General features: G+C 35.4%; 1 protein-coding gene across 3 annotated transcripts in view; it reads left to right on the forward strand.

Moving 5' to 3' along the window:
• The first annotated feature begins 220 nt into the window (after positions 1-220).
• Positions 221-24,800, forward strand: part of LOC126376454 (protein 4.1 homolog) — a 116,139-nt gene continuing 91,559 nt past the window's right edge. Inside the window, exon 1 of one of the 3 annotated variants that reach the window (XM_050023785.1) lies at positions 221-536. The gene's annotated coding sequence lies outside the window, so the exon portion shown is untranslated. The remainder of the gene's footprint in view (positions 537-24,800) is intronic. The other 2 variants (XM_050023783.1, XM_050023784.1) reach the window with 2 other exon arrangements.

Raw genomic sequence — 24,800 nt, forward strand, 5'->3', positions numbered from 1 at the left:
CGGACTTTTGAGTTAATTCGTTTGGGGTTCGGAGTAGGAGTCTACTCCGAGGGTGGGGGCTTAGGTTTCATCATCATCACCTTTCATCATTTCATTAATCATCAAGAAAAAAAATACGTCAGACATGGCTGTATGGGCATAGTTCCCTTTGCCTTACCCTTCGGGGAAAAACAAAACAAAAAAAAAAAAAAAATGACGTAATCGACTAATATGGCGGATGACGCGCGCGCTCCCTGCCGCCCGCGCTGTAGTTTTTTCGGTTGACCAAGGTAGCCGCCGCTCGTCTCGAACGAATTCACCTTGCGATGAATGAAAACTGTGGCGGATAGTCCTGTGGACATATAAAAACTATTCAGGACACACGGTGTAGTGAAACAGTGAGCCTGCAAAGGTTGATTCGTGGTGTTGTGTTTTTGCCAGTTCTTCCTTTATTTTGTGAGACAGGTACAGTGTTTACGTGCAAGTTCGTGGTTGTGTAAAAATTTGATTCGTCGCTTTCATCACTCGCCGTTTAATGGGATCTTGTTGATCAACAGGTCAGTGCAATTCTTATTAAAAGTCGGTTAAAAACAAGTTTTTACTTTCTCAAATAGAATTGGACACAGCGGCGTTTTCGCATCGCTTGACTAAAAAGTAATAATTCGGATGTACAAAGTTTTTTTTTCAGGTAAACTTAATAAAGTTTAGTTGGAGTTGTAGGTTGTAGTAAAATGCGTATTTTTTGTTCTTATTGGAATGTGCGCGTTTACGGGCGTAAGCTGGGTGCGGCGCGGGCCGTCCCACTTTCGATAAGTAGGTGATGGTTTTTCACCCGCGGCCGAGGTGCTTACATGGGCCGGCACGTACTTTACTGTGGGCCTGTTATGGCTACTTTGTGGCCACAAGTCGGCTCTATTACGTCTTTATCGGCCTAACTCGAGTATTTCGGAGTTATGCGCCTTATTGTTTACCTCAATCCTTGATTAAGTTATTTATTATGTGACTGCAATAAAATTAGTGTGGATAAATCTTCCATTCCCCTTTTGCTCCAAAGCAAAGAAACATTAATGCTAATCCTTAATCTTTCTGATCATCTTATCTAATATCACCTCTTAATCATTACATATATTATCTAATTCAATTCTGGTATACCTATATGAAAACCTTGTGATTGATGAACTATTTATTACATCCAACCAAAGAATAATAATAATAAAAAAAAACAAAATAATAATAATTAAAAAAAAATAAGCTAAAAAGCCCCCCCCCCCCCCCCCGCGCTTCGCCCGGCGCAAAGGTCCCCATGTAATATCCTACTACCTAATATCATCTAAATACCTACCTACTTCAAAATATCAGTTTCTATAAGCGTCAATAAAAAATCTGTTACAGCAGTTGGATTGGGGTCAAACAAATAAAAAAACTGTTAGCCTTGTTATTTTTTATTACTTTACAATGGAGTAATTGTCAATATTATTACACAATATTACGAAATTTGTGGTCTGTTCAGTCCACCTATCTATTATCTTCTCATATTATATTTCTTGTACCCAAAGGTTGCCTGGAGGTTGGCTTTAGTGAAAAGGCCTCCTACTGATCCTGTCCTCATTTTTGCTTGTTTCTATAATAGGTATGTGTTCTGTGAGCTCAATAATTACTTATATGTATTACTATTGATATTAAAAAACTAAATAAATAATTTATGGTATGTAAATAAAATACCTAAATGTCATTTAAAAAAGAAAGACTAAACTAAAAGACTTAAAACAAAGTAGACTAAAGACTGTCACTATATACATACACTACATACGTAAATACATAGACTATACTTTGTATAGAACAGTATTTGGTATGTTTGTGGTGTTAAGCCAATGTGAGAGTGGTAAGGTCTACCACACTCTGTGCACAGTCAGTGTCAGGAATGTATATACCTAAATAAATAAACACCACAACAATAAACATTGTAAAATATTGTATTTTATTACAATACAACAACAATTTACAATTTTAGTACAATACAATAATCTTTATTGTAAGAAAAAAAAAAAACAATTACAGATAGGACAAAGCAATACAATAGGCAATAAGACTAAACAGCAATTTCTTATTTAGAATATTTCCTATTATATACCTACCTATTCTATTCATAACTAAACCACAGTTGTGTGGTTTTAAAAGTATAACCATTAGCAATTAAATAGTAGGTATTTACTATAGTCTGCTATTAAATACAAGTAAATCTTGCTCTCCGTAAACCAGTTCTGCAAGACTATTTACATGCCAGCTAAATTAATCTAAGCTTCATTCTTTCTTATTTTATTTTCTTAAAGTCGAAAGACCAAATGTTTTTTTTAAATCTAAACCCCGTTGTTTAGCTATTGTGCCTGTAACTCGGCCACAAGGGCGTAAATGAAAAAAAATTAAAATATTTATTTCACTGTACAGCATGTGTTACTAAGTTTGCTTCTAAGATTTCTTGCCTATGTATAGGAATCAACTCTCTTCCATAGTAACAAGTTTAATAAAAAATAAACAGTAGTAGTGGTAGTTTGACATTATTAGTATATTTACATTATGTAATTGACATTTTTATATCTTACAATATGGGTACCGGAAAGAAATATTTTATTTATTTTTGTTTATTTTTTTTAATAGTTTTAAACTTTAAGTAAACTGGCTATAGTGGACATAAACATTTAAAAATATGTGTAGTTGCTGCCAATCATTACATTAAAATGTTTATTTCTTCATAATTTATGAAGTAGATAGCTAGGTATATTATCAATCAGATTTTATCTTCTTCAACATTGACAGTGTAGTAATATTATCATAACAAGTACCAATATTATTTTTATATTTTGTTTGATAAAACAATTGAAACTGATTATTTATTATGGGTATTCAAATAAAACTAAAAGAATAAGATTAAAAAGTAAATAAAAGATATTTTTATAAGGCGGAAATAAACTTTTTTATTTATTTTTATTTAAAGTAAGTTTTTATTATGCTCTCATTGACATTTCTCTAAAACATTTTTTTTTTATGTACTTAACAAGTTTATTGTTACGTAAATAATGTCCTATGAAAATAATTTCTAAAAATAAAACGTTATTAATTTTGTGGTTTAACGAATAGGCAGGAAATAATACAGCCTAATTATCGGACAAATGTCAGGAAAATAAAATCACATTGATGTGGCATTCCAGGGAATCTTCCCACTTTAGAAATATTCCCGGCAGTAAAAAGGCGCAACAGTTTTGTAAAAAAAACTTAATTAGGTTAGCCTACCTAGCTTTTAGACAGGATCAGAGAACAAGGAAGAACAATTTTAAGAAAAAAATGACATTAAAAACCTCAATATCATTTTTGAAGACCTATCCATAGATACCCCACACATGGGTATGGTGAAAAAAAAGTACTTAAGTATGGGCAACCCCCAAAATTTATTGTTTTTTTATTACTATTTTTGTATGAAAATATTAAATGCGGTTCACAGAATACATCTACTTACCAAGTTTCAACAGTATGCTCTTATAGTAGATTCGGAAAATAGTGCCTGTGACATACGGACGGACAGACAGATATGACGAATCCATAAGGGTTTCGTTTTTGCCGTCAGGCTACGGAACACTAAAAAGCACTCAGTGTGCTTATTAAATTAAAGAGCTTTCATAGCAGGAACATTCTCGCTCTGGGAATATTATCACACCACATCATTGCACATGAATGCCTAATATAGAATAGCCTCGACCTTTTATCAATGCTCCAGTGATTTGCCCTGGATGACATCATTCAATTTAGATGGAAGACATTTCTAACAATAGTTAGGCTTCCTATGATGTCATGTCGGGGTACGCAGCCTCGCGCCTACCGCTGACAATTTCTCACCTGCATCTATTGATGCTATGCAGGGTATACAAGCTATTGCTATTGCTTGTATACGCTGGATACTTATCGTCGCCTTGTAGACAAAACCACGTAATTACCTTTTTGAAATATTACATTCTTACGTGAATTCCTCCTCGATTTCATTCAATTAATTTCAATTTTTATCTGGATTGAAACTAACTTGGGTAACTGGGGTTTTGCTAACAAAAAATACAATCAAATGCGATTTTTCAAAAAGGCCCTTACGTGGTTTTCACTAATAGGTGAAATCGGCTATCATAAGCATAATAATAAGCGACAATATTATTTCACTAATACCAGACCAGAGACAGACGGTGAATCGGCTAACTATCTATCACGATGGTCTAACAGAAAGCTCGGTGACGTCTGGGTGCTTAGTTCATCTTACGATGGATGTACGGTCACGAGCATTAATATGTACATACACTTTGGTACCATGTCACATTAACTTTTTTGACAAATTGAACTGTAAGTCTCACTAAATGTCAAAAACGTTAGTGCGACAGAGTCCTAAAGTGGGTACATTATTTATTTATTTATTATTAAGTTCTTAAGCATTATATTGCTCATGACTGTACCTCTGACTACCCCAATTGGGATATAGTCGTGAGATTATGTGAATCACCCCGCCGTATAGTGGTGGCCTGTATAAACAATTTTATTATGATTGATTGGCACATGTTTGTAAGTCGCCCAGACCCGTCATTTCCCAATTTCCTTTGGGTCATGTGTATCACTTCAGCTGTTCCTAGGATAATATTTTGGGCATGAATGCGAAACTCAGTGGACTGTGATTTTTTAGGGCAAAATTAGGGATTGCGATCCCGACTCGAGATTGCAAATTCGAGATCCCGAAATTTTGGGCTTCTCGTCTAGTTTATAAAAAAATGTAAAATTAGGATGGCTGTAAAGGATGAAAACTGCTTGTTGTTGTTATAGTGAGGTTAATTAAAACATTATTTTTTTTGGAAAAAAAAAGAAAATCCTTTATTCTTCAATATTACTAACTAAATAATTAAGTTTTCTTTGGAAATCAGCATAATCAAAACAAAAAAGTGTAACTCAAGGAGATTTGCCCAACCCCGTCATTTTCGAATGGGATTCGTCATATTATGGGATTGATCAAGATAAATTAGACTTCTTCTCTCGTCTGGGTTGAGAGGTGGATTACCAACCTCATCAACCCTGGTGTCAGGGTTACTATTGAGCCGCCAAAGGCCGAAAAAATAGACGACATCTCGCGAGATCGGAAGCGAGGTTGGTTTCTGGGGCTAACACCTTCACCAACCCGGACGTTCATACTCCCTCCGCTTGATTGAGGGGAGGCCACAAAAAACTATTTTAATCATATAATCTATCATATACATATAATCTAATGAAATATTTTTTTGCGAAAACACATAAAAATACAAAAAAGTGGTAGAGTCATTTACATAACAGTGCTGTGGGTGCGTTGGGCCTGCATGCAGGCGTGCTAATATAAAAAAAATACTATAAAAAAATGGGACATTGAAAAGAACGTATTATAAGACTATCTGTAGTGACTCACATAGTATTTTTAGCTATAACTACAGCGGGTGGGCTCGTTTGTTTTACTTGATGCTCTGTTTACACGCGGGAAATGTGCGTCTCGTAGTATTTTTACACTAAACCAGGCTGGTTTGCCGTTGGTATGGTGCGGTTGCGATTAAATTTCGTTTCTTTTTCATCATAACACGATTATGGAACCTTCTTGAAGGTTACAGAAACGTCGTCATGTTTTTATTATATAAACTATCGACGAGTTCGAGAATTCGTTGTCTGGCCAAGTAGTTAACGGCAAACGCGGAAAACCCTATTACAACAAGTCCCATGAAAAAGAAACAATCGCAAAGTAGTTGGGGAAAAAAAAAATACTCATTTTTAAAACGCATTTAAACTTACATTACAAGGAACAATAATAAAATTGCTATCCAAAATTCTAGATTAAGTTAAAAAAAATCATCTTTTTTGGGGTTATACGTTTTTTTTTTATAAAATAATAAAATATCAGACAATATTTTGAATTTGTCAGAAAATAAATTTAAAGCTTATGTGAAGTTTACTTTATGTAAAAAAAGCTTAGAAGATTAATGATTACCTAAATTATAAAAATTCCTAAATAACTTGTACTGTATATCTACATTGATCAATTGATTAATTGCTATAGAGCAATAAGGCCGCCCAAATTGTACTGTATTCATGTGTTAATGTCTGATTGTTTAAATGTAGTTCTGTGCAATAAAGTATATTTGATTTGATTTGATTGATTTAAAAGATGTGTTTGTTGTTTCAGTTTCTTGTTATTTCTTTTCCTCAGCCTCAGCCATAATAACACCTTGCGAATTGACGTAGATTCAAACATTTTCAATTGACCTTCAACATGTTTATCTATAATAATTACGTTGATTAAATGATACTGATTTATGAAACATTTTATAATAAGAATGACATATTATCTAGTATTTACTAGAAAACTCAGGCGGTCTATCAAAATCTGACACTGGATAATCTATCTTTCATACTAGTAGTTTCCCTCGCTATTTTTCCTCAATGAGCGACTATAAACTACAAATTCTGAGTCATCAGGTTGCTTACAAAGCTAGTATAGTAAGATAGTAGGTGTTGTTGTTTATTAAGACTTACAAGTTAGATAGTGAGTCAAGAAAGATAAGCCTGCTGCGATTTGATTTTTTTGGTGCTGTTGTTTTGATGGTATTAATAAAACATAATATCATAGAATAAGGAATAATACTACGTATAGAACGGCAACTCTCCGCTCCCCACCAGCGTCTGAGCTAGGTTTACCTCACCCCCGCTCGGACATGGTTTAGTCTTCAATCGTATGGCGTCGTTTTAGATGTACGATAATGTCAATGTATAGTGTCTGTGTAAAACGAGGTTGTTTGTATGAAGTGTCTGGGGTGCGATGATATGACAACAAAGATTTCAGAACCTCGATACTGATCCCGCCTGCGCGGTCGATTTCTGTCATCCAGCGCTTCTATCGGCTCCTTAGGATCGATTAATTGTTTCAAATATAAACCCTCTCAGACGACGCCCGGAGACGTGGTTCGCGTCCAACTGGGAATCTCCCGACGTGTCGTCTTAAATTTTGTACCGAGTGAGAGCGCTCAGCGCTTCCCATATGTCCGGCCAAGTAGGTAATGCCATCTGAGGTAAACACACAATAAGTCACGTCTAAAAATAAATAAATAGGTTCTTGATTACAGCCGAGCCGTGGGTGTGGCGTGGGAGCCGTGGACGTTGGGAGCCGTGGTAACCCAGATTGTAGAACGCTTGCCTCTTACTTTGAGGTCGCAGGTTCGAATCCAGCACAGGCCTAAAGCAATGATCGTCAAATTTGTTTTCGAATTCATGTTTGGATCATAATAGAAGAAAAACATCATGTGGAAACCTACATTCCCGATAAAATGCATGTTTGGAGGTATGTGACCTAACCTGTATTGGGCTGGTTTTCCCTTCGCGGGTTAGAAGGTTAGACAAGCAGTCTTCTGTAAAAAAGCTTCTATCAAATCTTCAGGATAGGTAAGTGGACCTTGTGAAAAACGGGATAATGGTACTTGATTACAAATGATGACTATGACAACCCGCTATTGCTAGCCCATTGATGACGTAAGTTTTATTATTGAAAATAAACTGAATTACTGACGTAATGTATTTAATTACCATAACTTTTCACATAAATAAAAAATATTAAAACTGTAAGTAACTATGTTACGAGAAGTTCAAAATTTCCTTGCAAAGTAATTTGTTGTGTGTGTGCGTGTGTAATTTTTTTATTACGAAATGGCAATACAGGGCGATGACGTCAGCTGGGCTAACCTTGAAATGTTAGCTGTCAGTTTTGAGCATACCTGGTTATCTTATACCATGCTATCCAATATACAATTCTAAAAGAGGTTACATTTCATAATCATCACATGTCACTATCTAAACAGCTCGATCTTGTAGATGTAACATCAGATATGCCAGTAGTCCTAAGCGCGTCTCACACGGGGAAAAACGCTATTTTTCCAAGCCTTGCAGGTATTACTCCCGTCTCAATATATTAAATTCTCAATTGAATATAATAAAACTCACCTTCTATAATTTTATAACATGTATTTTCCTCTACTTTGACAATGAAGCAATACTTTTAAGCATATAATACTATTTTATAACAATCCAAATTTGCATTCACGTCAAAAAAACAATCTCCCGCCTACCAACATTTTTCTTTTTCCGTATTTGTAATTCCGGCCAGTGTTGCAATCTCTCGTAAACATTTTACTCGTGAGATTTTACTCGATTGGAATTGACCTTACACTCGGTCGGTGGATAAATTCAACTAAATAGTTACAATAAAATTGAAAAAGAAAACATGCTTAACACTGAATACTTATTAAATATAACAATCCTCTAAAATAAAATAAATCCTCCTTTTTAGTGGCTATGAACCCATCCATTCTCTTAGACCATTGTACAACAGGTTCTAGTAGAAATGATCTGTACGCATATTATTGGGCATCTATTATGACGAAAATATAATAAAACTATATCGGTCGCTTGAGTCACTTGGCATTATGGACATGATTACCCTTGCCGTATCTGAAAAAAAATACTGAAAACCTGCGTTTCCTCGTGTGCTAGTTCCAGTTTTCATTCAGTTGCTAGCCAGTCAGTAATTTTAGTTACTTTGTATCCAGTAGAAATAAAAAATAGAAAAATATTAGTGGAAAATAGGCGTGATTTCATGTATGTATGTATGTATGTATGGATACTCCAGTACCCCCGTGTAAGAACGCGCTTACTGTTAATATTGCCACATTACATGTGAGTACGTGGCTTGACATACCCATTGTAACTGTTTTGTCTTGTACTAAAGTTTCACATGTATTGTACGAATGGCAGTCTTAACTTTTTAAACGCAATTTGAATTCATAAATGGACGCAGGATTGTTTTCTTTTGTCTTTTTCGTGCTCCGTGGCATTATAGAACGGTAACTCCGCCCGCGCCAATTCGTTTCGTTTCGATCCTCACCCCCTCTGAGTCTTACTTTAGTCATAGAACGGCAACTCTCCACTCCCCACCTAGTTTAGACATGAATCGTATGGTGTCAGACGTCACACACACACAAAACATTGTACTTACTGTAATTATTCTTTGTTATTTAATAAGCTATTGGATATTCTCAATAAATAAATAAATAACTTATCAACTTTTGATTAAAATACAGCCTATGCATCCATCTGATCACGACGCCGCCGTTTCTAATGCAGTCTACCACATCACTATTATAGTATAGCACATCCCTTTGTGGTCTTTCATTACAAAGCCAACTGCTCATTCAGCTTCGGGCGCATTCAACTGAACGGTTTTCGTGTCATCCGTTGGCCTGAGACCTTGACACAAGCCTATTAATACCCGCCCACTTTGACCACCTGATGCTCATTTATATTACCTCGAATTGAAGCTTTGTTTAGTCCAGATTATGTTAATTATGTACTTCTCTAGAGTATACATATCGTCGCTCATGTTTTTTTTAACGTGACTTATTGTACATTTGCCGCAGATGGCATTGACTACTTAGCCGGACAATTGGGGAGCGCTGAAGGCTCTCACCCGGTAAAATGTTTAACACAACAGGCCTGAGGGTGCCCAGTTGGGCGCGAACCTCGGTTTAGGAATTAATCGACCCTAGTAGGTCGATAGCGATAAGCGCTGAACATGGCTCATGCTACGATTACGTACTTACTAAGTAAATAGTAGCCAGGACTGACTACTTAGCCCTCAGAAGCACGGATCATCTTACTTTCGGTGAGTCGGATGATCAACGATTGTAATGTCCTAATAAGGATCTGTGGTTTAACGGCATCATTCAAACCATTAGATTAAGGATATAATGAAAAAAAGAATCACAAAGTGATTATATTCCCACCGACCCCGGAACGGGCCACGGACCATGGAGGTTATAATGGAGGGAACAAACGGAATATGAATTAAAAAAAAACTATTTTTTCTAAATTATATGTTACTAACATTGTCTTGTAAGTCTTTTTGTACTAACACTATATGGATCTTAAGGTCTGAAATAAATATTTTTTATAACATAACTTAAGCTCACGACTACGTCATATTTCAAAGGTATAAAGTCTACCATATCCACCTTAGGACTTTGTATCAACAGTGGTTGCAAGGGCCCTGTCCACCTCATTAGGGATTACGGGCGTGAGTTTATGTTTGCATGTATGTAATATTTACAATATCGTCATAGACTGCAATGTTAATCCGTTGCAATCATAAAAATGACATGTCTCAGTGACCCATATCAGCTGATATGATAGGGGAACGGCTTATCTCGTAATCTCCTCGTAAGCAAGATGGAGTGAATAAAAGTATGTCGTCAAGATAGCTACTGGTTGTAAAGTTGGGTTAAACCAACAACCTTAGCGCCGGAGTTGTTTTTAGTGTGATTTACGGTTGCTTTTTTGGAGTAACCTTAGATTTAGCTCAAAGCAGCACCATGGGCGATTTGTAGACTAAGATAAGAAAGATCTATGATCAAATCAAATATTGGTACTTTATTGCATGGAACTTAGTTGTAACACATAGACATAATTCCTTCCTAATTTTATTTTTAATTATACCTATTATTTTCTTATCCACCGGAAACGAAAGGGACGCATGATTGACAGTTGTTAATTTTAAACCGAATGAGTGAATGAATGGATAACCCGGGCGAATCAAATGGGCACCTCGCTGTTTGTATCCAGTTTGACATATGCTGTTGACTTAATTCGATCGGGTTATAAATGTAAAATTTTGAGAAGGTTGTTTAAATTTCTGCTTAAAATTGACGAGTGTTCCATAAATTTTATGCATGTCGATTACCCATCTCATTCCCTTTCTGCGATAAGAAAGTGACAGGTATAACTTAAACTAAATTAGATGGTGTGACTGGAATCAGCACTTCTAGAGCAGAGGAGAATATGATTTAGTGGGATAACATACGACAGCCAATCTTCAAAAATAAAAATAAAATGTTTGATAATTCAATTAATTCGGGATAGCAAGACGAGGCAAAAATCTGCTTAACGAATTCAATATCCGTGCAGTCACGTTCATAATCTCATTCGGAGCTCTTAAACCCAGCACAATCTCCCAATATTCGAACGATCCAACTATCTACAAAAATCTAAAGGGGAGAAGGTGAAAATAAAGTTTAAAGTTCGGAATACTATCCAAATTGATGCCTAAATTAGGTGACCCAAAACGAAAACTAGGCTAATAAAACTTAAGCCCCAGAATTCCACGAAGTGAAAATTCGGACACACCCAGTCGCGCGGAAATGAGAGAGGGCCCTAATTTGCCGTCAGAAAGGTCAATGACCGCCGTTTAGTTTTCGGGGCACGTTTAGCTGTTTCCTGGTTGATCTGGTCTTGTAACTTGCTGGTTGCTACTTGTAGACCAACTTTTTTTGTTTACGATATGTTCACACCCCGGACACTTCATATAAAACACCTCATTTTACACTGACACTACATTGACGTCGTGTGATGTCTGACCATACGGTTGAAGACTAAAAACTTAGACGTAGCCGACGTATTCCCTTTTACAGCGCTTATCGATATCGGCCCACTAGGGCTGGCTAATTGTTTTTAAACATAATTCTCTCAGAGGTCGCTCTGACTGAGCTAATCACCCAAGTGGGTGTCCACAGGCCTGTTATCTTAAGTTTTGTACCGGCTGAGAGCCCTCAGCGCTCCCCATTTGTCCGCCCAAGTAGTTAATGCCATTTGCGGTAAATCTACAATAAGTCACGTCAAAAATAAAGCTTGTAGCCCCCGATCTTAAAACAATCCAAAGAACGATTTATCATAATCTGTACGAGACAGATGAAGAATAGCTTCTGTCAATGAACCGTTTGTCTTTGGAATAAAATTTAAATCTGATTAAGGCATTATCATCGTTGAGTTAGCCCACACAGACCTAACTGCTTATCGGTAATGACTGCATAGCCAATGTAAATTAAATATTATGATATTATGTAAGTTATTATAAGAAGCTGAACTACTAACGATCCCAATTACGTGCTATTATAAATTCCAAATTCTGATACTTACATTTCCTGTTACTAAACTTGATTGTCAATTAGAACACACAAGAACCATCAAATCTAATAGAAACATTGCACCAAGTTCCTATAGAAAATGGTAAAAATTTATATTGAAATTATGGGTTTTTCTAGTTATGGTTTATTAAATTATGAATTTCATAATTAAGGCTAGTAATGGTATACTTATTATACTTTCTAATCATTATGTGATTTGACGTTATGGCAAGTCTCTTATGGATATTAAAAGTAGGTGATTTTTGTATTTAACTTATTTATTTATTGTTGAGAATTTACGAAATCAGAATAATTTATTCAACAATTAAAAACAAAACATTTATTTATTTATGAATTTTATTAAATAATAATTGAATAATAAGTGCGATATTTTGTCACGTTTTTCTATGATGCCACAGGTTGCTTTTTCATTTCGTGTTTTGACGTTTAGTAAAAAGTAACTGATTTGACTAGTTGGAAACTACCCTATTGCATGGAATATAAGGAAGTCCCTCCAGATGCTTTGAAAGATTTTATATGTATGTTTTGTGTAAAACTTGTTTTGTATGTTGTGTGCAATTAAATATAATTGTATTTTAAATAAAAGGTGTTCAGAACGTTTCTTCTTCTTGTATAACAGTAAGCTCGGAACATAAAATTGTACTAAGTAATTTTTGCAAGATAATTTATCGTTCCTGTTCGCCTTAGTTGTGTCGGTCTCAGGAGCCGTTTTATGAGTGTGATGGCGACGCGCTGACGGCACCTAGTCATAACTTGGGGTTACATAATCCTTGTTAATGATCGCATGGTTCGTTTTAGAATCTTGAATTGCGGAAATATTGCACTAAGGGTTCTTATGAACTTTCGGTATTTTAAAGTCGTAAGACCGAATGTTCTTTTAAAATCCAAATCCCATCGTTTAACTATTGTATCTGGAAATCTCGGAGGTTAAGCATTGGTAACCATTCTTCGCTTGGACTCCGTGGTCCAGTGGTTGAGCGTTGAGCTCACGATCCGGAGATCCCGGTGGGGATATATCACAAAAATTACTTTGTGGCCCCTAGTTTGGTTAGTACATTACAGGCTGATCACCTGATTATCCGAAAGTAAGATGTTAAGCATGTTAAGTCGTTGGTCCCGGTTACAGGTCAGTGGCCTTTGGCGGCTCAATAGTAACCCTAACACCAGGGTTGATGAGGTTGGTACTTCACCTCACAACCCACACGATGAAAGAGCAAGACGACCTTCGACATTCTTCGCTAAATTAAGTGTGCGGATATTAGTTATTCGGTCTCTAGTCATTCAGGATCAGGTAAATTCGAACTCTCGAAATATGGTTTCTGTTTCAATAAAGTTTTGCGAATAAAACGATTTGCAGAGCTGCAAAATGTCCACAATATTCATAAATAGAGATACATATGGTCGACACATGTCGTTGGCTATCACGATGTTAGATGCTGTAATCGCTTCATTATTACGTCTTACTGCAGTAGAATATAATATTATCTGAGCTTATCTTTGTCATAAAGTTACTGTATGACTGTTATGATTTTATTATAAAAAGACTTCTGTTGGCTGCAGAAGGTTTCTTCATTGAAAGCACAATCAGTTTTTCAGATTTATTATTATATTAATGCAGTCCGATAGGACTGCAATGAATTAATCTAGGAAAATATTCACATAAGTTGAAGAAATAAGAAAAACATCCCTCGTCGGCATAAGTCCATGGCGTAAGTAAGTTTTAATAGACAGATTTCACAGACACTTTTTTGGATTGAAGTTTGTTAAATTAATCCAGCCGTTATCAAATGATGCGTTTTTTAATTTTCCAATGTTCATCATCATTTCATTTTTACTTGTCAGATATGAAAATCAGGACGTCAATAAACTATGTCTTGGGGCAAAAAAAAGAGAAAAGTGGTCTGAAGACTCATTCTCGTCTTTGTCCCAAATTCAGACCCGTCACTTCACCATTCGCCTGTCTGCAGTCAAGATGTTTATGGGCTATTAATCTGCTTAATAGAGTATCGTTTTCTTTTTATTTTCTTGACATACGTGACCCTGCCACCATATGTGTCTGTCTTCTCTAGTTTCCTAACCTAACGGTTTAACGACTGTCCACACACAGACAAACTGGCATGCAGTTGTTATTTCGCATGGGCTCCAAATTTCCCTTTTAAATATTGGTTTCTTTTTTGGGGGTAATATTTTTCCATTTTTTCCTTTCTAACGTGTGATAATATTCTTGATTCTGTAGTTTTTGAGAACACTAAAATATATTAAAAATATACTTTATTGCACCAAAATAACAGAAAATAGTTACGAAAGTATAATAATTGCACACTTTGCATAAAAACGAATTAAGTACCGATTATTATTTTGCTATTTAATATGCTATAGCCAAAGCATCAATCACGCCAAATTACTCATAACAGTACTTAACAGCTCTAACGGATTTTTGCGAATCGAAATCTGGATGCATTTGGTGTTTTGCCAAGAGCTAATAACAAAAGTAAATGCGTGTCGCAGAAATTCGAGTTGGATGTGAAAATAAACGCTAACAAGCACAAGGCTTCAGAATCGTCTGAGGACTGACATTATTATGAGATGAGTCGTGGAGATGCAGCCAGATGGGACGATGATATGTTATGTCCAGAAGTTCTGAGTACTGTGACGTATCCATTCCAGATTTATGATCAAAATCGTTTCTTAAAAGTGAGTACTCCTGTTGACACAGTATTATTTCGTAACCATAAATCATCTCGATAGTGATTATTCCGTTTCCAAGATTTGACAGGTCTGGTCTTTTACAGAAGCGACCATAAATGAATAAGTAACAATAACAAAAGGTCTTTGTGGCTCAAGAGAAGAAACGGTGCAAGTGACTTTTCAACAACAACATAAGAAACAGACAAACCAGAATGCGCAAAGAAAACTTTTAACTTTTTTTTTTTTAATTTATTGTTGAAAACATTTTACATAAAGATACAATTGAATCGCATTGCTAAACCTTGCAGGTTTGTCTCAATGCAATATTCCGCTATTGTTACAGTTTGTACTTCAGAAGTATACCACTAATTAATAACACTATTCAACAAATAAAGTACACATTTCAAACGCCAAACGCATACATGGACGAAAGAACCGGTAGGATAGGTAATTCGCCACAAGTGAGGCGCATCATACCTACGTATGAGCGGGCGATTCCGAGAAACTGGCAAGCAGCAAACAAGTAAACAAGATAGTAAACAGGGTGCTCCAAATTCACACATCAAGTCACATACTTTGTAGGTTTTCAAACATGTACCTTTTTAATATATTGTTGAGGTTTTTTGGTGTGATTTTATGCCTAATTTCAATTGGTATCTGATTTATTAAGTCAGGTACGATGTAATTAGACACTCGTTTACCGTAAAAATTGTTAAATTTGGGCTTATTTAATATATGATTTGTTACCTGCCTAGTTATTTTGAAGTCTATTTTGAACTCTATAGAAAGAGAAAAATATCGTTTATTTTAGACATAAATAGGTACGTGCATATTATTTCATACGAGTAGAAAAAAAACCATTTTAACCTTGTATCTTAAACAGGACATCAGCTCAGCTAGATTGTTGAGACTTTCCTACAATGAAGGCAACTTCACAACGCTGATTTTTTTAGTGGGATTATAGGAGTTATCAACTGAATGAGGGTATTTATGGTGCTGATAAAGCATTTTGCTACAATAACTTTTACTAGAGTTGTATCCTACGAAACATAACGTGAGCGAAATTCTCAACTGTAAAGTAAACTGACGAGTATGATCGACGTTTATGCTTGTCTAGTGCTCATTGTATTATAGATGAAACTTCATTGCTGTTATTTTGAATTGTGTATACATTTTAAAGCCGATTGTTGTGTCCAATTGGAAATGGCAAACAAATTGTTCTTGCATTAGTATTAGAAGCAATGTTTAGATACTAATAGTGTGAAGTACAATTAGAAGTTAGTTATTCCACCTCCAACACGGTTATTGCAATAATTACGGTGGGTGATTACGAATGACTCACGTAATTAGCGATGCTTCGTCGATCATTTCCAATAAATTATTCTTGAGTAATGAATTCACTTCATTTTCTAAACTTACACGTAGTTGCGTAACTTGATCCTATTGTTAACAATTTCAAAGAAATGAGGTTTTTATCCAAATCTTTGACTTAATCGACACTTTGTAAAAAGTATAATAGCTGGACATATTCGTAAACAAAGCAAAGCCCTTACAAATAAATACAAATTTTACCTAACGCCAATCATATTAATTAAGACAAGAATAATACCGAAAGATATACCAGACATTATAGAAACACATAAATGAATTAGGGAGAAAACTACAGTAACAAATTCATCCAAAATATTTTGAGAGCGAAACATCCAATACAAAATACTCAACTCGTATATTCTTTCGCTTGCCAAAAACCAGTTTGGAGAATGTTTGAACGTCCAAAAGGAAGAATTAGTTTTTGTGGGCTTCGAGGTTGCGAGTCGGGGCCATTATCCTCGCCTACACCAACGAATGCTTCGACTTTTGGACGACACTGAAGGGAAGTGACGTCGTGAATTCATGCTGTTTCTTCAAGACTTCCGTTTTTATGTACAGACTTACATTTTAACATATTTTCTTTATCACCTATCACGTTGGTCTAACAGAAAGTTCGGTGAGGTGTGGGTACTTAGTTCATCTTGCAATGGTTCACATCTGACTACCCTAATTGGGACATAGTCATGAAATGAACTGAAAATGTACTGTCATAAATGTGGTAGGTATATAGGTGGAAGTAATGCTTTTAGCGTTCAGCACGTTGATGTTATGTTAAAGTGTTTACGAAAGTTAAATTCTGAAAACCCTGAAAACCTAAACTCTGCGGTTATATTTCTTATTTCTCATTATTTCCTCAAATTCGTTTCTATTAACCATTACGTATAACAATTTTTCATAGAATGATGATTAAACATGAATTGCTCTATATAAAATAAATTGTTTCATAAGTTCGTGTGATAGGTTATCGTGACATTTAGATCTACATTGAATCACGCACTCAACTTGTGAGTATATTTTACAATAACTACAATAACAAACTGCGCATGAAACACCACAGCGCAATTCGAAATCTGCGAAATAGTTTTAATAAAACCGCTTTATATTTACGAGAATGTGCATCGCAATTGTGGCGTAGCTATAACGGAATATGAGGTCTATTCTGTTCTACGTCGTCTGTCCTATAAATTCACAACCACATCATAACATTCTCTTCGCATGATGAGAGACATCAAGGCCAAACAGCGAGCGAATAAGTTAACGTTTGATAGCGTTTCGAACAAAGCTCCTCAACGCAGCCTGAGATTTTCACACCTTTTACAACAATATACAATATAATGTATTGCTCATTACATTGTTCTTGTCAAGTTTAATTGTGATTTTCATCGAGAAAAGGTGTTGGATTGACGTCGGTCGTTATGTCTTTGAAATTTTCAGTTTTTGTCCTTGAGTTTTTGTTATTTTGAGATATTCTATAGAAAAAAAACTTAGGAGATAATTAATTATTAAACTATTCAGAATCTAAAGTGAACAAGTAATTGCATCGTGTTTAGGGAACTTCAGAAATCAATAATTTAGGTTGAGTTGAGGACATGTAAAAGTATTTCTGTGTATGTATCTTTGAAATATTGATCCTTTATTATTATTAAATTAACTTGAATAATTCCGTAATTTTCATAATCCTGCCCTTATTCCACCTAGGCGGGGTCGGCACATCATGTCTTCGTCGTCCGTTGGTCTGTGTCATTCGTCATCTTAGCACGTACACCTTTCGTTTATATGTCTCTTCAAAACCAAGATTTGGAAAAATAGATTTTGATCACAAAGCTTCGTTTGCTTCTGAAGTAAAACTGGCGTTATCCCGTGCGTAGCGTTTTCAAAGCTGAGAACGTGATATCCCTTCGTAGATTGCAGACCGGTTCCTTTTGCCGCAGTATAAATTGACGATAGTTGTCAAGCGAAAGCAAGTTGTCATAAGATAAATTATTTAGGAAAGGTAAAGAAAAACGAATACGTGTGAAAAGAGAATTTGTTTAGGATTTTAGCAAACAATAAAATAAAGAGTATAGAAAAATTGTAACGACGTAAGCAGTTTTGTACATCAGCCGATATTTGTTTTTAGAACGTTGACGAATCTGAAATACATATTCATTTTCAAACTATTAAAGCATTGAATAATGCAACTGAAGTGAGTTTCTGCCAACGAGCGTACCATTTTAAACCCCCACATTGCCGATAAGTTTTTGCTCAGTTTATGAACATTCTCCACAGGGAGTGTATAATTAGTAAAAAAAATCCTTACAGCTTTATTTTTCGAATTTATAGAGATCATCACTAACTTGTAGCACAAGTTATTCTTTTTAAACTAAAAGGCGTATCATTTCTTGTACTCGCCCTACCTTTAACCCATACTCATTTATTATTCTAAAAGCTTTACTATTTTACGAGCATTGTCTAGACCCATCATACTCGTATTGTTTATGTGCACATCCATATAGGATACAAGTCACAATAATAATTCTATAGCACATAAAATTAATGCATTTGAGAGTTCGACAAACACGCACAATAAAGTTTATGTTCCATAATGAAAATGCAGGCACTTGGCTGAGAGAAAATAAGTAAATTCACGTTTTATAGTAAAAAGTAATATTCCGCAAGGATCTACTGAAGCTAGAGGATATCAAATTCAGACTGTAATCCACAAAACAGTTCAGTGGTCAAGGTTCCTGGGCACATGCCAAATCAAAAAAAAAACTCCTACAGCAATATCATCTACTATCCGGTTTATATTGTCACTAATATAGGTCAGTCCAGCTTTTACGACTTTAATCCAAATCTAAAGGTGATTCAGTAGTAATACAATTTGGAAAGCCTAACACCAAAAATTCATCCGGATAAAATGAAAATCTTTACAGAAAAAATTAAACATCGGAAGAACATTCTCACGCATTCACTTCAGAACTTCAAGTCCAAGTTAAACTTGATAGAACGATAGTAATTTTCAATAATTGCAACCGCTTGATCGGAAATCGCTGATGATGCGGGTCGTTGAACTCTCAGATAAGGCTGTTACCACAACAACTTGTGATACTTTCTTCATTGATTGCATGGTACGGAACTGATAGAACAAAAAAATATGACTTGAGTGATATTTTTTGTTCTCCTCCTACTTGTTATCCTACTAAGGAGGCTAAAATTACTCTTTCATTTGAAAATCCACAAGTTGAGTATCTAAGTCCTTTCTAAAAACTGGAGACGATGAGATCAAAACCACAATAAAAATCGTGTTAAAACAATTTTTATTTGAAGTAAATTTTGGTTTACAATGTGTTTAATATTCACGGCATGTTCGTTCATAAGAATCGAGTGATTGAAAATTCTTTGCATTGTTTAAAGTTTACGCGTCTATGCTTCTTTATCAATTATGCATGAATCATTCCGCATTTGTTGAAGAATTTCTTATTAATGTTTATGATAGTAATTATGCATTTCTCAAGATTGCTCTCATGACGCCTTTGAAGTTCATAGCTCTCTCAATTGTGCTTTTCATTCATAATTTATTCGTATCAAAAGCAATACTGTAGACCTATATATAACATTCTACGGTAACACTTCTCGTCAAGAATGAGTTTATACAATCAAATTTAGTGTACGAGTGTGTCCATGGACTTACATAAGCACCTAAGCAAAACGTCCGGTAGACAACTGGTCTTTCCTTACCCGGCGTCGTTCTAACGCTAGTCTCAAAACCTGTTATTTTATGTCGTTCTGCTAATCCGCTCGCTGTTAATGCGAGACGTCCATTATTTTGAGCTCTGGTAACTGGATTCTTTCGTCATCGCCGAGACAGATGCTTATAGCCTCGCCGGGATTAATTGTACGTCTCGACCGACTGGAGAAATTTCGAAATTTATTACAATTGCGAAGGTTGTTATCTTGAGATGTCAAAACATTGTGACGAATTTTGGTCTCGTCGATCATCATCAATCGTGTGAAAATTTTAAGTATTTAAAAGAGCTTGCAACATGCAAGACTCGTCTGCCTTTAAAATGTTTTCTTAATCGTAAACCGAATCTGAGACGTTTAGTAATGGTTTGTAAGTGCACACCTGAGTCATCGATTGATCTTTACTAAAAGGAATCCATTTCCGCTGTTTTATTTCAAGTGATTACAGCTTCTATGAATCTTCGTCCCATTAGCTACTAGTGACGTAATACGACCGTTGAATATAATAAGCCAAACTTGGCAATTCTCAACTCTCAAACTAGTTGATCTTAAATTCATAACATTGCGTCCTTGACCGTGCCCCAGACACCGGATTTATTCAGGAATATATTATTCTGTATTATACGAAATTGACTTAAGAGATTTGGCAACAATATCCTTGGAATATACAAGGAAATGTTTTCCCCATGTTATTTTTTGTGGTTCAGGTTTCCAAGTGAGAAAGTATTTCCGTAAGTATATGAAATATTGCATATTTTCTTTGTAGTGGTAATCTTTAGAGAAGAGTTATAAATATAAAACTAATTGAAGAAGTACATTATTATAGCATACAGATTACGCTAATTATACTAAACATAACTTAAATATATCTTAATTAACTTTAGTTGGGGGTGTCTCGCTCTTGTTAGTGGCAGCTACAATAAGATTTGAACTGGTAACGAAACTAGTACTAGTAGACTTGAGATTAGTTTGAATGCAAAGGAAGGATGATAAAATAATGAAATCGATATAAGGAAATAAATGACCGAAGTCTTTTCAAACTGTATCCTATGTTTAAGTTTTGTAAGATTCTATACATAATTTGATTTGTCTTAACAGTTTGTGTCTTAACTTCTTATTTTAAAAATTAAAATGTTAAATTCGCTTGAAAATTCTAAAATTTCGACTATCTAATTCTCATTTACCCGAATAAAACATATTCAGAGTATATTCGTGCAAATGACAAATCGTGAAATATATCATTTAGCTTTTTTTTTCAAACAAATGTAAACCGACGGAATAGCATGTTAAGAACACTCTTGAAACTCTACTCCGTCAGTTTACATTTGTTGTGTTGTGTGAGTTCACATGGCACGTAGAATAATCTCAGTTCTCATTCAGAATTAGAAGCGTTTCATTGCATTTCAGTTTGAAAACTGTGTCAGCGTTTTCATCAAAAGAGAATATATATTCGTATATTGCAATGAACGAGCTCTGGTACACACTAATGACTCAACCAGTGAGGTAATCGACTCGACAGAGGTCGCATTTATTTATCGAAATGACGGCACGAGGTTATCTCGACTTGTCAGCATAATGTAATACACTAAATATAGAAATGCTTTAAGATTCCAACAATTTGTTATAGATTCTTGTTATCTTTAGACGGATGTTTTTTTTTATTTTTTGTAATAGAAAGGTCTTTATCGGTGGAAGTTAAAGATAATTACAAGTCGGTTCCGTTGTCTATCCAATTATATTGTTGACCTTTTCATTAGTGAGTTAAGAGAGTTTTTTTTTTCGTTCGCTGAGTCGATAGACGATAGAACGATTATCATTGTCTGCCTTTTCGTTCCTTCTTAGATCTAACCGGTCTTTTAAGACTACTAAAGTTCCTTTCACCATTACCAATGGTTACTTTGTAGTTAACCTTCAAAATTATATATAAAACAAGACGAATACTAACTTTTAGCTCGCGGCTTCATTCACAGCTCTTCGTAACTAGATCCAAAAATATGTTCCGTATAAAAAAATAAAAATACTAACTCTTCTGGGCACTCGGATTCACAGTTGTTTTATTTTATTTTCTGCAATTGCTTGGTTTCTTATGTAACTACAATGTTACAGAAAGATTTAGAAAAATATAATCTATCATACGCAGGAAAGAGTTCATTTTGGTACTTTGTATTTTCCCGCTGCCTAAGAAATCCCTGCGGTCCCTCTTCATCCCCTTTGAGATTGTTTCTAAACATTTTGAGAAGTTCCAGAAATGATCTCCTATAAACTTACTTCGCTGTAACATAACCTAAGCTCACAACTACCCCAACTGGGGTAGTCAGAGGTCCATCCATCGTAAGATGAACTGAGTACCCACGCCACACCGAGCCGTTCTATTAGACCAACGTGATACATGAGCCGTATCGCCGTCTATAATGATCGAGCCAGCTGTGTTAGTGAAAATTGCACTTGAGATAAATTAATAACTCATTGGTGCAAGTCTGGTACCGGGTATCGAACCTCCCTGTTTGAGAAGCAAGCCGGTGACACACTGGACCACGGCGATTTCTCCACCTCTACTGCCTCTCTGTAATATGAGTGTCAATCTACTTTAATCTAAACAAACACACGTACGTCGTGTTCGATATTACTAACAGTTGATTAAACCTAATCCAGCTTACAGCCCGATGACTTGACTCTTTCATTCATTAGTTCAATTACAACTCGCTGTCAATATGGAAAGACATTTCCTTCTCACAAGTTGTTAGTGCGTCCTCTTCTTATATGGGCAGGTTGCTTTATTGAATTTAGTTTAGGCTTTGGATTGAAATGGACACCTGGTTTGTTGCTGGTACAGTCATGAGAAATATAATGTACCTACTTTAGGACTCTATCGCACTAACATATTTGACATTTAGTAAGACTTGCAGTTCAATTTGTCAAAAAAGTTAATGTGACATGGTACCAAAGTGTATACATATTAATGCTCATGACCGTACTCGGTACATGTTTCTAAGAAACGTACTCATACGTTTAGTATTTTATATCTATTTGTTTTTGGAGTTATACGATTTTGTAGCTAATTTGTTGTACGCACCGTTTTTTTTATTAATTCTTTCATTAAATAGTAATAAGGCCGCCCAATGTACATGTATACATTTTTCTTATATACATATTCTAGTGTATTATTTTTCATTCATTATGTCTCTTTTGACCTATTCAAGTGATATTACGAGAAACTTCTGCCACATAAGTTTCTATTCCCCGTTGATTACATGCTTCCAAAAAGAATAGTGTATGAAATATTTATTGCTTGTACGCAATCGATACTGCTTTTGATTGCGTTATTATGGAAGCTTTCTTAGACGTAGAACTTTATATTCAGTTACTTTTTTCTCAACTTGTATTTTTGTTATTCATTTTCCGTATTTCTCTGGTTTTTTCCGAATAGTGATGTTTAGGAAATAGCCCTGGTCGTAAGCTGTGGTAAGCAAACTCTTTTGGCATACGAACACGGCGGTAATCATAATACATGCTTCCGAGTTGTTAGAGTCGAGCCTACGGCAGTCGTTCTCGCTTACTCATGTTGACATTTTGTATTGACCTAAAGTGGATGTTAATAAGTCTTCCTTGGTACTCTTGACTTGGTACTCATTATGTTCTTCTAATCGCTCCAATAGCAGGTACAATATCTTTAGAAGCTGAAGACGGCGCGGGCGCGCAAACGATAAACTAAAAACCTTGTTTGACATTCCATGTATTGAAGGTCCAAAATCCAGATGTCTTGTAACTCGACCAGCTGGTTCACCAGCTAATTGTTATGTCTGTGAGACGCAAGACAGCTGTCATGGAAATTTAAACAAATGGGGAAGAGAGGAAGTGTAGCCCTGATTCGTAACAATTTGGCCCGCCCACGCAGAGAGTTAGTGTGGGCGACGGGCCTAACAATCTAGACTAGGTTATATTTGGAGATACGCTAGACTTAAATGGAAATGGAGGGAGTGTTGCTATCAATAAATATAAAAAAATGTTACTTATTTTGTACATCGTATTGTGTTGCGGCGGAAGCAATGACTTTAGAGTTGGGAGTAGGTAACTCTAAGTAATCATTTGTGTTGTAGCTAAATAAAAGATAGGTAGAAAAAGATTATAAATAAAAAAAATATTTTCAGAAAACTCATTGCATAGAATCTTACTGAATAGGAGAAAGAGGTTGGTGAGCGCGAAACACGCGCCATAAAAGTATGAGCAAACAGTTTATACTTCAACTTTGACAAGATGCTAACAATGTAAATTAAGTTCGTAATATTTTATACGGAATATTGTTATAAGGTTAGAAATGACGTAATATATCTTTCGCTCCTTGGCGTTACCCTCGAAGGTAATTTATCACTGAGAAGAAGCGACATTAGTCCCGCTAAATCAACCCATTTGTTACTAAATCCCCTCAGTTACCATCTTAAATTGTACACAAAGTAGAACATTACGTTAACTGTTCGCTTTTTCTCCAAGAGAATATACTTTTTATGTATATATTATATAAGTACTATGATGATATAAAAACGTACAAATATTTTTTTATATCTTTGAACGATTTTAGCATGTCTAATGGCAATTCTCAGTGCCTTTAGGTACTTGCACAAAAAACGTCCTCACAACCAACCGGTTGGCCGTATTAATTCAGAATTCTGATGTCACCGCTTCGGTTCAGTATAACCTTGCCGATTTAAAATATCACATTGTTATTCTATTTCAAATATCAGATAGACCTTATAGCATTTGGCGGGATAATAACAGTCGGGAATCGAGGAGTAGCCGACTAACCTTGCTGATTAAAGATGTTTTTCTTTAGTACAATGTTGTTGACCTTCTTGGTGCTATCAAAGTGTGTCGGGTTATACCTTCGTTTGAATTTGGGTTGGCCGTTTTTGACCGTTTTCCTTTGGCACGTGGGTGAATTTTAATGATTTCTCCCGAACAGGATTTTATGTCGGTTTC

The sequence above is a fragment of the Pectinophora gossypiella genome, chromosome 21, assembly GCF_024362695.1.
Source record: "Pectinophora gossypiella chromosome 21, ilPecGoss1.1, whole genome shotgun sequence".
Taxonomy (NCBI): Eukaryota; Metazoa; Arthropoda; class Insecta; order Lepidoptera; family Gelechiidae; genus Pectinophora; species Pectinophora gossypiella.